Source organism: Cimex lectularius, unplaced genomic scaffold (assembly GCF_000648675.2).
Source record: "Cimex lectularius strain Harlan isolate CLEC.00 unplaced genomic scaffold, Clec_2.1 scaffold251, whole genome shotgun sequence".
Taxonomy (NCBI): Eukaryota; Metazoa; Arthropoda; class Insecta; order Hemiptera; family Cimicidae; genus Cimex; species Cimex lectularius.
Genome location: NW_019394213.1, coordinates 76,446 through 93,882, shown reverse-complemented (window position 1 = coordinate 93,882; position 17,437 = coordinate 76,446). Strand labels below are relative to the sequence as shown.

The window sequence follows — 17,437 nt, the reverse complement described above, 5'->3', positions numbered from 1 at the left end:
TATTAAATAGTTGAAGAATAGGAAAGGAAGAAAAAAGGAAAGAGAGATTTATAACATATGAGATGAAAACCCATTTTTCTCACTTATTTTATGGATCTAGATTTGATAAAATTAACAATATACCAAATAACAACAACTGGGACGTCGGTGGCCGCAACGGTTTAGGCGTTGACACGGCGCTCATCGCTGTAAAGTAAAGGTCCCGGGATCGAATCCACCGGCCCTGCATTCGAACCCGACATATTTACAAATGGGCTTTAAAAAAAAACGAAAAAATACAACTGGAAATAACAAGCAGAAAATATAATCCATACCTCCAGGGTGAGGGCGAAAGGAAAAGAAAGAGAAGGGGAGAGAGAGAGAGAGAGAGAGAGAGAGAGAGAGAGAGAGAGAGACAGACAGACAGACAGACAGAAACAACCGGAAATAGGTAGAGAGACAGATATAAAAACAAGGAAAGAAAGGGACGAAAAAATAGAGACAGGAAAACAGACAGAAGTAAAGAGATAGAGATAAATAAAGAAAAAAGAGAGATTGACAGACAGAAAGAAAAAAAGCGATGAAAAAGAGAGAGAGACAGACAGCAAAGTTAGAGAGTTAGAGGTAAAGAAAGAAAGAAAAGGACAACAAAAAGAGAGGAAGACAGATAGGCAGAGGTATGGGGATAGAGCTAAAGAAAGAAAGGTACGCCAATAGAAAATTAGACATACGGAGGTAGAGAGAGGCAGAGATAATAAAAGAAAGGGACGAAAACGGGAGATAGACAGGCATACGGAGGTAGTGAGATATAGATAAAAGAACAAAGAATTGGAGGAAAAAGTACAGACAGACAGAGGTTGTGTGACAGGAATAAAAAAAGGAAGGAACTAAAAAAGAGGGATAGACAGAAGTACAGTGACAAAGATAAAGAAAGCAAAGAAGAAATAGTGAGATAGAGAGAAAAACGTAGCGATGTATACCGTTTTTACGATCAATGAGTGGTTTTCTTCAGCATTTTCCTTGACGAAAATGGTGAAGAAAACCACTCATTGATCTTAAATACTATTTAACCTTTAAACTCTTTAATAAAATATACAGGGTATCGCATGTGGGATTCCAATTGTTTCCCTTTTATCGTTTCTGGATAACGATAATTACACATGACCCTATCTCTATACTACCCTATACTCACTGGACATTCTTTAATGGAACTGCATATCTATTGTTCATCTTTTACAGAGTATTCTTAATTTTGAGACGTTCTTATTTTTCTTGATAAGATAGATTTTACATATATATTTTAATAAAAAATATATACTGAATAACGTTAAATGTTATTGAAATACATAGAAATATAATAAATGTTTATAATTTAGTTTTTGTTGATAATTTTCTTTTATGTAGGCTATTATAAAAACCTTTTTGTGGGGTTTACCGCGGATATCTTAAACAATTATGATGATGATGGAGGAGATTTTTTTAGTAGACAAACAGTGTTCTGGAAGGTCGCTTTAATGGAAAAATAATCCACACTTTTACCAATGGAGATGTTGCAAGTGTAGGTTTCCGATTTGCATACGCTAGGGGTTAAACTACACTCTCTAACCTAATGAAATTTAACAAACTTCGTAACTGATAGTGATTTCCATCTAAAATTCTTAGAAGATTCTTCGATGGATTCTGTATAGCAATACATAGGTCGACTGAGATCGTGGGGAAAGCCAAATGAACCTCAATTATCCGCTTCTAAGGGTGGACTTAACCTAGGGATCGATCATATTTATTTGATGGAATTAGAGAGGGAAAATCCTTCATATGAATAGTTTACCTGAGAACTAAGTTAAGTTTTCTAATTACACATTTAACTGTTATAAAATTCGTGGGTTTTAGTTAAAAGATAAACTATTTTTTTAAAGAATTTTAAGATTGCTTTATAATTACATTTTTCATGATCGTTGCCTAGAATAAAAGAACTTCTTAGTTTGGATTTAATTAATGTAGATACAATGGCTAGATACAATGAATAATTGGTCAACCTGCAGACGGTAGATGTTATTTTTAAAAAAACCGTCACGTATTGCGAAGAAAGACGTCGCTTTTAAGAAAGATGTGATAACTCCTTATAGAAACGAGACGAGAAAATATTCCCCTCACGTGAGATTGGGAGCAAAAAGCCGGATCTAAATAGAGGTCGAGGATCCTAGGGCGTTGTGTAACGTTTGGGAATTTCCTGGAAGAGTCTTACAGACGTTACAAAATGACCTTTTCGACTTAACTTTCAAGCAGAGGGTGAAAGCATCTGTGATATAGCATAATGCACTTTATGCTGTGAAAGCGTTCAGCGGCGTCTGTCGCATACCGACCGCGGACCTTATGGTTAAACGGAACCTTGAACTATCCCAGCCTTTTATAACTATTTTTACACGTAAGTGTTTCGGCGACCTGTTTGATATTCAACATTCGTAACCGTTATGATTGTATCGAGCCGAACCCCCTGAATGTTTAATCGGTGCATCCGAACCTTTGTGATACGAATTGTAAGTTCATGACTGGAAAGTATTATCTTCAATACATCAGGTAACAGCTTTTTGTTCCCGTTGAAAGAACAAAGTAGCAACTAGTTCTCAAATGTTTTAATTTCTTTGAAAATAATCCTCTTCCAACCTTAAGAAAGTGTACCACAAACCCAACATTCACAAAATACAATCTCATTTTAGAACTGCAACCTTAGGCATTACATTCGAAAAGAAAGTAATGTCGCCAGAGAGCCTCCTACAACCTGTATAATTTACAAACCTAGTAAATAATTCTCTCTCTCTTTCTCTCTCTCTCTCTCTCACTCTCACTCTCACTCATTCTCTCTCTCCCTTACTTTTTCTCTCTCTCCCTTACTCTTTATCACTCTCCCTTACTCTCCCTCTCACTCATCCGCTCTCTCTCCCTTACTCTCCTACTCACTCATCCGCTCTCTCTCTCCCTTACTCTTTCTCTCTCTCTCTCTCTCTCTCTATTTCTCACTTTTTCTCTCTCTCCCTTACTCTTTTTCACTCTCACTCTTTCTCTCTCTCCCTTACTCTTTCTCTCTCATTCATTCTCTCTCTTTCTTTCTTTCTCACACTTTCTATCTCTCTTTCTCTTTCCCCTCACCTCTCTCTATATCTATTTCTTTTCATTTATTTTTTCTCCTTTCACACCTCTCAGTTCTCCTTCTCTGCCTTTCTATTATATCTTTTTTCAGCCAAATTCGTAATCATTTAACCAACCTTCCAAAGGGATTTGTATCTTTTAAATGAACAAAATAACGTTGAAAAACCTTCTTGTATCGCTCTGTATCATCGTTATATTTTCTGTGTGTAATTTCTTATTATGCTAATTTTCTCTCTATCTATCATTTACCTACCCTCTATTTATCGCTCTCTCTCTCTCTCTCTCTCTTTCTCTCTCTCTCTCTCTCTCTCTCTCTCTCTCTCTCTCACACACACACACACACACACACACACACACACATCTATTAAAAATGGATAACGAATTAAAGAATGTTGCACAATTACTACAATAGTGTCAATATTTAGTCTCTCCGTTAATTATTTAGATATTTATTTTATACTTTCGAAATTCTTACCCTCAGATTGCCTTGTTTGTGGGTTACAAATATCATAAAAACAAAACCCCTACCCTTTTTTAAGGGGTTTTCCTCAGAGAATATCTTCATAAAGGTCTAGTTTGATTCGATTTTTCTAAAGAAGCAGTTAAAAGTCGAGCCATGGATTCAATGACGTAAACCGTGGTGCACAGCTGTGGATATTTTCAGTACAGTATAATCAAATTTACTCCAGTCTTCCTGGCACGTGTGATTCAATAGAAATCTTCCATTCCATCAGCGTTAATATACTAAATCAAAATACTAATAATGATCTACCTATAACTAGGAAATTTCAAATGATCCAATATTGGAATGCAATGTAACTAGTCTTGAGAAAGTTTGTTAAGCAGATCTGATAACTGACACAAGCGACTGGCCAGGCCGAAATTAAACAATGAGTCTAGTTTCCTACTTAGAGGTTACTATATTGTGAAAAACCTTTGACGTCCAAGCTTTTATAACACTGTAGATTAAACGTTTTCCGCTTAATCGTTACTAGTAAAACTTACCGTGAAAATATTGGCCTTAATTCTAGACGATACACGATCCAGGAGTTTCCTGGGAAAATTATAGTTTAACGATGTTTAATAAAGTCGTTTAACTACAATGTTAATAATGTTATGACCAGTCATTTAGATCTTTTCGTAGAAGGATTTTTTTCAAAACAATTTTCATTTCACTTGAGGAACATTAGACTTTAAATTTCCGAGCTATCTAGTTTAACTCGTTAACCATCCATTACTCTTGAAAACAATGCTGTAGTTATTACAATAATTGCAATGATGTCAATAATGCCAACGCTTTGCATACATTTCCAGCCGGAGGGAACCTTGCTGTGTTTTATTTTTAGAACTAAATTATCACAATTCCAGTCTTATAAATTTACAAATTTCCACATATAACACTTTAAAGAAGACACGTGAAGTGACAAATGAAACATTATTTTATTACTCGTTGTCAAATAGTAATAAATCACCTCCAGAGGGTAGACAGTTTTTGAAAATTTGTACAAACTGAAAGAATTTCTATTTTTATAGTCTATTTATACCCTCAATAAATGAAATACACAATATTCCACTTAACACCAAGCGTTACCGGTCATTTAAGCTCGAAGGGGGAGAGTGAAAGCACGTACAAAGTGGATAAAACCGACAACGTTTTTAAGGATTAAGATGTGAGAATGAAAATCGCACTATGGCAATTTCTATTCACGGAAAGAATATTTAAATAATGAAATCTACTCAAAAATTGCAATATCGCTTACATAAAGAAAGAATATAAATCTCTTTTCAACCAGACAAAGCGTAAAACGTATAGATACAATATAATTAATTATTAAACAAAGAATCACGGAGTTGAAGATTATTAATTAGATTAATTAAGGTGTTAAATTGAGATAAAAAGTCTGTGTCATGAGCGGGATTCGAACCAACGACCTTCGGCTTGATACGCCGCTACTCTACCACTTGAGCTATCGTGACTTCAGTAGTAGAGTAGCGGCGTATCAAGCCGAAGGTCGTGGGTTCGAATCCCGCTCGTGACACTGACTTTTTTATTTCAACTAAAAACCTTAATTAATTGAATGATATTAATTGGTCAAGCGGACCACGAAAAATAGTGAATTATTTATTAGTTTAAACTTCTTCAGATTAAAGTCCTGTTTGTGATGTATTGTAAAAGGATCTTGCAGTTAAACATATGCATCGTTTTAGGATGCATATTTTTTCAATATTTCATTAAAATCTGCAATTTCTGATACAAATGTAATTTGATGAAATATAGATACAGCTACAAATATTTACATTGAGGTAAATAAATAATATTATCCTCCCTCTTCATCGCTAATAAACTTAAATAACACTACCTACACAGAAAGGAGGTACGGGTCCATTAACTCTTAGGGCGCCTTATTAACTGCTGCTGGATCAAGGTATGGTCTTGTAGAAATAAACAAATTTAGTTGCTACTGTCAAGCTTTCGATCTATTTTAAGGTCATCATCAGGACAAAACAACATTTTCACTTAAATATGTCTACAGTTTGACATATTTAAATCATTACAGGCGATCTCAACTTTTCTTGAAGACCGACTAAGTCCCTATATTGCTAAGGACTATAACGTTAAAATTTAGACGAATTTAAATAGAACTTTTATTGGAAATAAGGGCTAAAGCAGTCCTTCTGGGTCAACGTTTATCGAGAAAGTTGGACCAGGATGATCACCTACGTTCAGATTTTGCCAAATTAGGAAGGTAATGATGGCGTCATTAAGCGAGAGCAGGCGTGCCAAATAACAATACAAAATTGTTCAATATTCATTTAAAAATTGTATAATTTGGAAATTAATGATGTCATTTGAACAATCAATTTTCAGCAATAATTATCGATAAGCGTTACGAACGGGAAATAGAATAATTAAAAATTATTACTCATACCTTGAAGTTTCCCACTGTTTGAAAATATTTCGGAACTTTTTGAAATACAGTTATCTTTATGTTTATTTTACGTCACTATATGAGCTTGTAAAAAAAGTTTGGAAAAATTCAATAATAATGGCTAATCGCTAAGACATTAAATAAAACTAATTAGTATTCCAATTATCAACTAATTGCATGTTATGTTTCTCATTAAGTGTTATGTATTCTCATGATTAAACAGTTTTTGAGGGCAGAGAAATAATTATGATTAACTGCTAATAAAGAAACACTTAAAGTAACAAAATCACCAATTATTATTATAATCAATACGGTAATGTTTCTCTTGTCTTAAAAATATTGTTATTTACTAAAGTCTCCCTTCAACAATTTGTTGACAACAAACGGCGGAACTGTAGAAAAATTGCAAAACAAAGGGTACCATCGCGAATCAGATTTTATATAAATATATATATAATAATTTGTCTTAAAATGATTATGATTATCTATGATTTTCCTTTGCAAGCTTGAATGTTAGTTTAACGGTGATGTTGACATTAAGCAAAAAAAGCAACTGCAATTCATATAGTGCTGCCATTCTTACTAGCTCTCTATATGAAGCCAAGAAATAATGGACACAACGCCAACTAGGGCCTAGAAGTACTGTCGACCTCGTATAGCTACGCAATACTCAACCTTCGTCCGTTGCACCTTGCGCATTCACTCTAATAAATGCATCCCTCTCATTATACTAAAAAAACCAGTACACATATATACATATGTACAGAATTAAGCTTATGTCTTCTCGTGGCAAGCTTGTCGCAGAAATCACCTGTTTCGTTGACTCCAGGGGCTTACACTGAATTTACACATGTTTGAAACACTCAAACTTATTCATTCTTAGATACTTTCTTTTCTATATACATACTAATCAGTAAGGCACTCAATACTCTAGTATCTCCCTTGCACACTACATATTCGTTCGAATAAATACCTTCACTCTCAACACACACATAAGGAAACACAAAACTCCTAATAAAACAGCTTTGTTTTCTCAAAAAAATCAAAAATTTGACCAAATACTCACTGCTGTGCCCAATCACAATTCTCCTATTTGAAGACATTAATACTCGCTCTCTATATGGAGCCATAATGGCATCCTGCAATTAATTGGGGTACGTTGAGCCAACTTTCTCTACATGCCTGAGACACGCCAGTTTGGACCTAAAAGTAGTGTCGATCTCGCGTAGCTATTCAATACTCCACCATCGTCTCTTGCACAGCACACATTCACTGTAATAAATACATTCACTCTCAATAAATAAAGGAAAACCCAAAACTACCAATAAAACAGCTCTGTTTCCTCCAAAAATCGGAACTAGTGGCCCAAACAGTCGCTCTCCACATGAAGCTAAGGATGACATCCTTCAATGAAGTGGGACGGGCTTGTCCTCAAAAGGTGTCCGTGTGTCAACCTCGTATAGACTACTCTTAAACGAGTGATGATGTTCTTCTACATATCAGATCTTTAGCCCGTGCTCTAGGTATGTAGAAGAAGAATCTCTGTTGATCCGAAATTAACACTTCCTTTTTACTACGTTTTAACTATGCCGAAGGGTGGTACGTACTAGCTTGACCTCCCGATCCGCCTTTTCGTAATCTTATGTGCCTTGGTAATTAACCAAATTATTATGGGTGTTCCTGATGTATTTTTGGTCATCTGATCATTCGTAAATTAACAATTAATACTATTTAGCCCAACCTCGCTCCTTCGGATCACAATTAATCACGGAGCGATGTACAAATGCAACAAGTGGATAGAAGGAAGAAGTCCTATGAACTTCCATCGATTTACAATATTTTAAAACTGTTCAAACCGCTCGATATCTTTCTAAATATTGAATGCAGTGAAATTAACCATGTTGGCTTATTACTAGGACATAATAACCACTAATGGTAACTTTTTCGAACAGATAACTCGTAGGACTATGCAATCCTGTGAAAATCACTGGAAACAAAAGGGGGGAAAAAGAGCCGAGTTGCTCCGACAAAGTGAAAGTGTCCTTGATGTGGATCTTGGTTCGCCCCTCTCATCTCAGCGCCAATGTTCTCCTTACACCTACCTCCTCGCGAACAGCTTTTGTCCCGAACGATACATGTTATAGTCTGCCTAGTAAAAGATCCAGGCTTACAATCCTCCGAATCGAAAGTGGCTTTAATAAGGACGGAAAAGAAATAACGGGAAAATCCAATTCTTTAGTAATGGTCCGTTCGCTAGTTGATAACACCGTCGAGATCAGTTTCAATAAATTATTCAACTTTCAACACCTAAACACTATTTAATTTTCGTATGTTTCCATTAAAAGCTACGAATGCAAAGAAAAATGCTGACATTTTCTAAAATCAGCACTTTTTTCAAGAATCACACGTTTTATTCAATTTTCTTCTTTTAATCAGGGATCGTTTCTTAATATTCTTAATCTTTCCATCCTGACACCAGGACTGCATAAAAATTATTTATGAACGTTTAAGATGAACATCACTGGTACTTTTTAACCATAATTGTGAAATTTTAATTCGTTAGCTAGTTGAGATCATTTAGGTCAATCTTGTCTAAGTTTGGTTGGTTCCATTCGTTAGGAAAAAATTTCCAGGGTGTATTTACACTTTGATATTTTCTTTCGAGATTACGGTATAGCGAAACTTTTTTTTTTTTGTTTGTTTGTTTCTGATCACCCTGGTACGCTTGGTCTCGCTGGTTCGGTCTGTCACACGAGTATAGTTATATTCCGATTTGGTTAACCCAAACCACGCCACTGTATTTATACTTTTTATTACGTACAAGTGATGATTGACTTTTTCATATAACTCCACTGATATATACATATGTACAGAATTAAGCTCGTGTCTTTTTGTGGCAAGCTTAAAGCAGAAATCACCTGTCTCGTTGACTCCATGTGCTGCAGACCACTATGCCATTTCAGCCCCAAACTTAGACACACTCATACTTATTCTTAGATTCGTTCTTATTTAGTTACAAACCAGTCAATTAAGCATTCAATATTCCGCCATAGCCCCTTGCACTCTATATATTCACTCTAATAAATACATTCACTTTCCACACATTTCCATAAGGAAACAAAAAACAACGAATAAATCAGCTCTATGATCTCCAAAAATAGGAGCAGGTGACAAAAGTGATCAACCCAAATTTTCAATCGTCATTCCTACTCACTTCAATGTCACTCTTTGGGTCATGAACATGTTATACGTACAACATTCAGAAAATAAAGCAATCTAAATATCTAAAATGGAATTGTTTTAACAATTAAATATTAACGTTTGGTTGCAATGGATGGTTACTTAAAAGTTACTAAAGGAAAAATTATTTGAGCCGGTTTTTGATTAAGATTTTATAAATTTTGATGATTTTGATTTTCACCTTCTATAATAGGTTAAAATATTTTTTTTAAATGTAAAATAAAAAAAAGCGTTTTTCGGTATTGTATCACGTTAAAAATACACATGTGATATGTTCCTCTACTTTTCCTCTATTTATATCTCTCGATCTTTGATTAAGGATAATCGGCCCATTTGAAAATTTCAGATCGTCGTGATATTACGCCCTTTTGATCAGACGGTCGGATTCATTGAGACTTTTTGTTTTTTTTTTACAATACTTTATCTCCTGAGATAAGATATCTCGGCGTGGGGATTAGGTTTGATATGCGGCAATAAAAAAAATCTGCCCTAGGGATTGCGCGGCAGAGGGAGAATCATGAGGCGGGACGAACTGGGTCAACCCTGACATTCCTTCGCAGACTCTTATTTCCTGTCAGGTGAAATACCCTTCTTATCCTTTAAACAGGGGCCTCTTGTGTTTTTATTACATAACTTTTAATAATCCTTCTCTTTGGAAAAACCTATTGTAAACATGTAAGAAAATCTGGATAATATTTCTCCAATAAAACTTAAATTTTAAGCTTTTTTTGTAGATTTAATCTTGTAAAAAAATCAAAATTCATTCTGCATTAAATCCATTGTATTTAGTTGTCTGATTGACCAAATTATTTCTTTCAATTAATTAATCTTTTTATGTAAGGTTTTAGTTAAAATGAAAAAGTTAGTGTCACGAGCGGGATTGGAACTTTCGGCTATTGCTACCTGCAGCTATGGGTTCGAATCCCGCTCGTGACGCTAACATTTTCATTTCAACCAAAACCTTACATAAAAAGATTAATTAATTATTTATGTATTGGATTGTATATTTCGAAAACGTCAAAGAACTTTCTCCGATAAATAAAAGACATTTCGCCTGGCCTATTTATTTTCTCACTATAACAAATCAACATTTTAAGATTTATTTTTTAGCCTAATTGGAACACATGAGAGAGGATAAAGCTTTCTATTTTTGTAAACATTTTTGTTAAGAATATAAATAAATCCGAGGGTTTACGTTCTGACTCGCCTTAGTCCCAATAGGTTTTACCAGTTTACCTTCTAGATCTAATTTAAATACTGTCTAAAATGAGCGATCAGTATTCAGAAATCGCTAAAAATAATCAAATGAACTCACAAAAAACAGACTCGGTCTAGTTGGCGATATTAATATAGGTGTACTTTAGCACTTGGCCAACTACAACAAAAGAAAACATTCCTAGAAAGAATCTTCGATATTCTACTTGATCTTTGATTTAGTTTTATTATTTATTCACTTAAGTCGAGATAATTAATAGTATGTAATTATTTGCACAACTTTTATCGGTTTAAAAGCTCAATCTTTCTGACCCACCATGAGAAAAATTAATATATACATAATAACACTTAATAGCAGACCATCCAACGTAACATGTCATTAAATAATGATTGTGTGACCTTTGTCTCCGCCGGTTAATTAGATGTTATAATATCCTCATTTCCTTGGACTATATATAATAAGGACGACTCAGGGCAAGACAATACCAAAATGTTTTGTGTTTAATCTGCTTACTGTGTTTCTAGTGAAAATATCTTTGTATCTTTCTTCACATCTGTGTTTTCTTCTCACGACTTGTTTGTTTTTATAAGAAGTACCGAATTTATATATTAATTAATAAGTTTCTTGAGTTTTCTCATGAAGATTGTCCAACAGAAGTAGTGGCACAATTATTTTTAAAAAAAGTTTCCCAATATTTTATGTGCAATTCAGCTATTTTCACATTCATAAAAAACGGCTGGCTTTGAAACAAAGCAGTGAACAATTTGAAAATAAACAAAGTTTTACTGCCTGTTCGACCGTGTTATCTATCGGACGCGAGTGCATGTTATTCGCTTTAAAACTGAAAACTCGTACGGCACGAAGTCCACCTTACTATTTATAAATCCGGGAGCGGATTTATTCTAGGACTCACCCACCCGTATGAACTTTGAATCTCTTCAATGAATGCCAAAAACATCGTCCAATGCACTGATAAACTTGAAGGGAAAATGAGTAATAAGTGTGCGCTATTCTCCTCTGTTATTTTTACAAAATACTAATTGCACTTTTTTTAAACTTAGATTGCTAGATTTAGACCAGTATTTGCACGAACTAAAGAAGGTTGATCATTCTGAAAAAATAACGAAAGAGCCAATGCACAGAACGAATTATTAAAGATGGTGGAATGGAGGATGACCTGAGATCAAGCTAAGTCTACCCCTTGCAGACCTTACAGTATTTAAAAAAAAATCAAACGTTTAAGTTAGGATATACACTGCTATTCTTCCCATCTAAAAGAGGTATGAAGGAGGCAACGCACAGAACAAATCATTGATCATGTTGAAATGGCATACCAGGATGACCTGAGATAAAGACTATAATACAGTTTTTAACAAGATTGTACGTTTACATTAAGTCATACACCGTTTCGTTTTTCTTCCCGCCTAATCAAAAGAACAAAAGATACAACCGCAGACAAGATCACTGCATATAGTGAAATATCATCCCAGCCTGATCTGGGGTCAAGCTAGATTCATTACCTTGCAAGCCAACAGTATTTCACTAAAAGAGTAATCGTTTAGTGGATGACCTGAGATCATTTTAGGTTCCTAACTTTTCAAACCCTTCAGTATTTATCAAGCCTATACTTTTAGATTAAGATACACTGTTACATAAAAAAAAAAGAACAACAGATAACGCATAAACCAAATCACTGAAGATGGTGAAATGTATACCAGGATGAACTGAGATCAGGGTAGTTCCATCAGACCTCATATTAGTTCACAAAAAAGATGTTTAGCGAAGATTCGTGTTTATTTATTCAAAGAAACAAACTGCTAACAATGACGAAATATGTCTGGCAGACAAAATAAGCGAGAATAGGCAGCCGGGATGACCTGCAACGACTAACCAAGAGCCATCATTTTGCAAACCCCCAATCAATATTTTATAAAACGTTAATTTTTTACCATATACTAGATGTTTTTTGTTTTTGTAACATGCGATATGGAAGCTTTGCTGATCATCGATTACGAAAGAATCTAGCAAGAGAGAACTTTAAACCAGTATTTCCAATTATTCCAAAAAGCTTCAATTCATGGTTATTAGGTTCAAGAAAGCATTTCGTCATTTTCGATCATCCTGATCTACCACTCGGCATTTCCCTAACTTAAGTCTGTTAGCCATTATTGTTATTATTATAGCCTATGTAAATACCTATGTAAATATTTTAGGTAAAATTAGAATTTCTTATGTGAAACATTTTTTGTTTTGTTTTTGATGGCTATTATCCCTTGATTTAGCCAATCAGGCTGTTGACGACCCCTTTTGTAATTGATTAGTTCTGGTCCGTTCACAGGTATCCCTTCCCATCTCTTCCTCCTATTGCCCCTCGTTCATCTTCCAAGTGTTAAAAACCCACTTTGACACAGGCTTTGAAATGTATAAAATTAGGCCTTAAAATGTAACTCGAGTTTCGCTTGAAGGCTTGGCGAAGGGACTTGCTTCCAAACGAGTAGAAAGTCCCCCGCATGGAATTAGGACAAATGCTTGGCCACCCAGACCTTTTTGTCCCCCTCCGACAGAAGCTACATTTATTCCGATTAAACGGTAAAAAGAAAAGAGATCGGCTTTGCGTTCTCCTTCGAAACGTCATTTTCACACTGGACGGCCATTCTTCAGGAAGACAATGGACTTATAGGAAACAGAGATATGAAGCGGACAACATCGGGTCAATGCCGTACAGCAAAAATGAAGCAAAATGAAAGGAAATTCTTCCTCCGGAAAACTGTAATTCCGGTTTCGGCTTTCAAAGTTTTTTTTTTGCTAATTACTGTTTTTCAATAGAATAACAGGTTTGATCATTCTAGATCTGCCTTTCCGGTCTTATTTGAAATCGTCCTCCCAATTTGATCAAACTGGACGAATACTTCAAAACTTCCCCATTAAATATTGTGCTGCACGAAAAAGTCCTGCTCTGACTCATGAGCCTGAACTATAAATAAAACAATACTGTATCACACGATTAATTTTTATTACTAAGAGGAGTTAAATATATCCATCCGTAACTGTTAAATGCAGCCAATTCAGATCAAATCACATTATTACATTAACTAGAAGTATTGTTTTATTATTAAATTGAAAAACTTCTGTATGTTTTGTAATAAGTAACATTTTTGTTCACCATCGAGACACGACAATCCAAAAATATAAACACGTACAAGGTATTTGGAAAAGTGATTAAAACAGTTACAAATTATAGTGTTGATTAAAGAAGGGAAATGTTAAGCAAACGAGGCAACTGGTTTGAGAGAAATTGTTGTAATTAATATAAATACTCAGGCGTTACCCTTGCCCCATAAATGTTGTATGTCGATCACTGTTCAATTGAAAAGTTAACGTCAGTAAAAGTTGTTTACATGTTGAATCTGGGTTTACGTGGATCGCAAAACCGTGCCAGGGTGAAAAAAAATCTTAGGATAGGACAGTGAAATTGGTTATTTATGTAATTTTTGTCTTCGGTTATTGAGTTGCACATTATTTTGAATGTCGAGCCTCCACAAAACAAAGAATAGGCAGATCAGGATGTTCGGAAACGGGTATACTAAAAAAATATCACCAATCTCACCTCAAGTTTTATTATAGTTGGTGTTTGTTAGTACATGAATCGATGAAAATATGTTGAACTGATCGCCATTAATCATTTTATTGGCTCAGCATACTTTTGCTTCACGTAATCTTCAGCGAAGAATTTGACTAATGATGAGAGTAATAACAAAAAAATTCGTTGTTAACAAACACTGAAGCTAAGTAGGAACTGTTCCTCACTGAAGATGGCTTGGACACAACGTGTTTGAGTGAAACGTAAACGAGCGAAAGTAGACGATCCTGTCTACAGCGAAAAGTGTTTATCAAAATTGGTATATTTTGTTCGCTTAACCCAACCCTAAACCTTGCCTAATCTAGCCTCACCCAAATCTCAACTTTAACCCAAACCTAACATAACCCAAATGATAGCACCAACCCTTATCTTAAGCCTTGCTTAATTTAACTTAACCTTAATGTTAACCCTACCCCTTACTCTAAACTTTGCCTACTTTAATCCTAACCCTAATGTTAATCTTAACCCTTGCTCTAAATTTTACTTAATGTAATTCTAATCTTCACTTTAACCCTAAACAACCCAAAATCTACAGGTAATTCCAGACAAAATCTAATCTAACTTAAACCAAATATTAGCACTAACCCTTATCCTAAACCTTGCCTAATGTAATCTAACCCTAATCTTAATTTACCTAACCTAATATTAAGTCCCCTACCTACTTTTAAAAGAACTTTTTCATACCATCCGACGATTTTTCGTTTGTCGCGTATTTCAACAATAAAGCAGAGGCAGTATGAAGATTATTTCATTAACCCACAAAAACTGTCTCACTCATCAACGCCTAGTCTTAAGACCCACCCTTTTTACAATACTACAATATTTTATTTTGCTTTAATTCAACAATAAATTAGCGAGATTACACGAACCAATCATTTCCTTGTGAAATTATAAAATCTGGTTATTTTAGCACGTATTGGATTAATTTTACCAAGCCTTTTTACACAATCGGCGTAATGTTATTCGGTTGGGTGAGAGTTAATTGACGATAAAGTCCATCTAACTCCCTGCCTATTTGTTGCCAAAATATGATATCAGAAATAGTAAAATTATATCGATAAAGTGTTATGTTATAATTTAAGGACTTTTAAGAAAGGAATACAAACCGTGTATCATTTCTGTTTTCATAGAAGTTACATTGTAGTAACGTGAGTCACCAAAGAATCATTTTCCTTTTTCCACCACCCCACAGGATGTTCTAATCGATTGGTTCTGATCCCATAGGAACCAAAAACTTTATTAAATTATGTTAATTTTCCAAGAGATTGTGTGAGTTGACGTCGAGTAAATGCGTGTGAACGCGTGAGCCCCAGGACCGAGCCACGGTCTCGTTCAAAAGACTCCAGCATTCCTGGCCGGTCCCAAAGAGACGAGGCTCATTGTTCTCTTTACCGATTTGGTCAGTTTTTTATTTTTATTTTTCATCATTCCTCCGGTCCATGTTCTATTTTTTGTACGTGACTGACCCGAGGCATGTCCCCTTAACAACGCGTCCTCCCACTACCGCTCCTATAATGCGCGTTCCGCCGGCTATTTCATCCCGGCCGGCCCAGTCTTTCTTTTCGCCGGATATGGAAAAATTATAGAAAAACTGGTCGATGGTTGTTAAAATTATTTTGATCTGGTACTTTTTTTATTGGAGCTAATGTCAATACAAAATCCTTACAAGAAAGGCCGAATACAAGCAAAATAGCGCTACACATATTTCCCATGTCCTTTTGTACATGTTTCTTCCGCAAATAATTAAAAACAAACATGAAGATTAAAATGAACTGTGAAAACTAAAACAATTTCCGTTTGTTTAATTTTATTAAATATTTCAAAAGAAAACCTTGTGTTTTTGAAAATGGTTCACAAACAGTACATTTTCTGCACATATTTTTAAAAATCTTGTGCATTGACATCATGCAGTTACACATAACCATGAACGGAAGTAGTTATCGTTTCAGTTTTCTCTAACACCACACACCGATAAATAGGTAGTCAATGCTGATATACGTTGTCAAGTTTAGTAAATGTAAACAATAAAATTCAAGGGAAACAGAAACCCTTCAAGAAAACTAGACAATGTCAAATAACGATGTTTATTTTTTTTATTTTTTACAAGGGTTCGCAACAGCAAAGGTCATATAAACCCTCAGGGTGCCGGTGTTTTGAAAAAAAGCCGATTTGTAAGTAAGTCGGGTTCGAATCCAGCAGCCCTGCATTCGAATCCGGGACTTTCACCTTACAGTAATGAGCGCCGTGTTAACACCTAAAGCGTTGCGGCCAACGACGCCCCCGTTAATAAGTTTATTAGCGAAAATATTTAGATATTTTCAAATAGATGTCCGTCTGCTCTGGGCACTATAAAACAAAACAGTCTTAACAAACTCTTTGAACGGATACAATCGATCTTTTAAAGTTATTTGCAGTACATAAACAAAACGAAAAAATAATTTCCTGAACAATAGAATACAATGGTTATTCGGAAATCGTGAAATGCGGTCTGGAGTGATGTAGGTTTCAGAAAAACATTTTCTTTTATCGTGCCAACGTTTCGATCTTTATTGAGATCATCTTCAGGGCCTGGGATTTACGAACATAGTTTAAATTTAACAAATACAGGTAGAATGTGGAAAAAAGTGAATTTATACAATGCAAAAAATATTTTTTATATTCAATCAAAGTATTTCTACTCACTCAAAGTGTTTGTTGAGTAGAAATACTTTGATTGAATATAAAAAATATTTTTTGCATTGTATAAATTCACTTTTTTCCACATTCCACATGTATTTGTTAAATTTAAACTATGTTCGTAAATCCCAGGCCCTGAAGATGATTTCAATAAAGGTCGAAACGTGGCACCATAAAAGAAAATGTTTTTCTGAAACCTACATCACACCAGAACGCATTTCACGATTTCCGAATAACCATCGACTAACTGTCACTAATCACCACACAATAGAATATAAATTGTTTTCTCTTCTATAATCAATTATTACTCTCTTGAAAGTACCTGTTATTCCGTGCAAGAAAGTGACATGAAATATGCCAAGTTTATTTTTATTGGAGTATCTACAATGAAGATAATAGGGCACTGAATTTTATACTGCATATAAAATAAAAAGCAACCAAAATATTAGGTATAGCAGACCTCTATTTTTTTGGCCATCTAGAATTTGAATAAAAATTGCTATGGTTTTTATTTTTGTAATTAATGCATTATACCACTACCCCATATGTAGGAAAAAGTACCATTGTTACCGTAATTAACAAAAAAAATTCATAGAGTGAGAAACTATC

At 34.7% G+C, this 17,437-nt stretch overlaps 1 protein-coding gene across 2 annotated transcripts in view; it reads left to right on the top strand.

Moving 5' to 3' along the window:
• The window catches only part of LOC106664359 (tyrosine-protein kinase Fer), a 58,710-nt gene that overhangs the window by 28,746 nt on the left and 12,527 nt on the right, over nt 1-17,437 (top strand). Inside the window, exon 1 of one of the 2 annotated variants that reach the window (XM_024230204.1) lies at nt 9,857-9,874. The exons of the other annotated variant lie outside the window; for it this stretch is intronic. The gene's annotated coding sequence lies outside the window, so the exon portion shown is untranslated. Of the gene's footprint in view, nt 1-9,856; nt 9,875-17,437 lie in introns of those variants that run through there. 2 annotated transcript variants of the gene reach the window in all.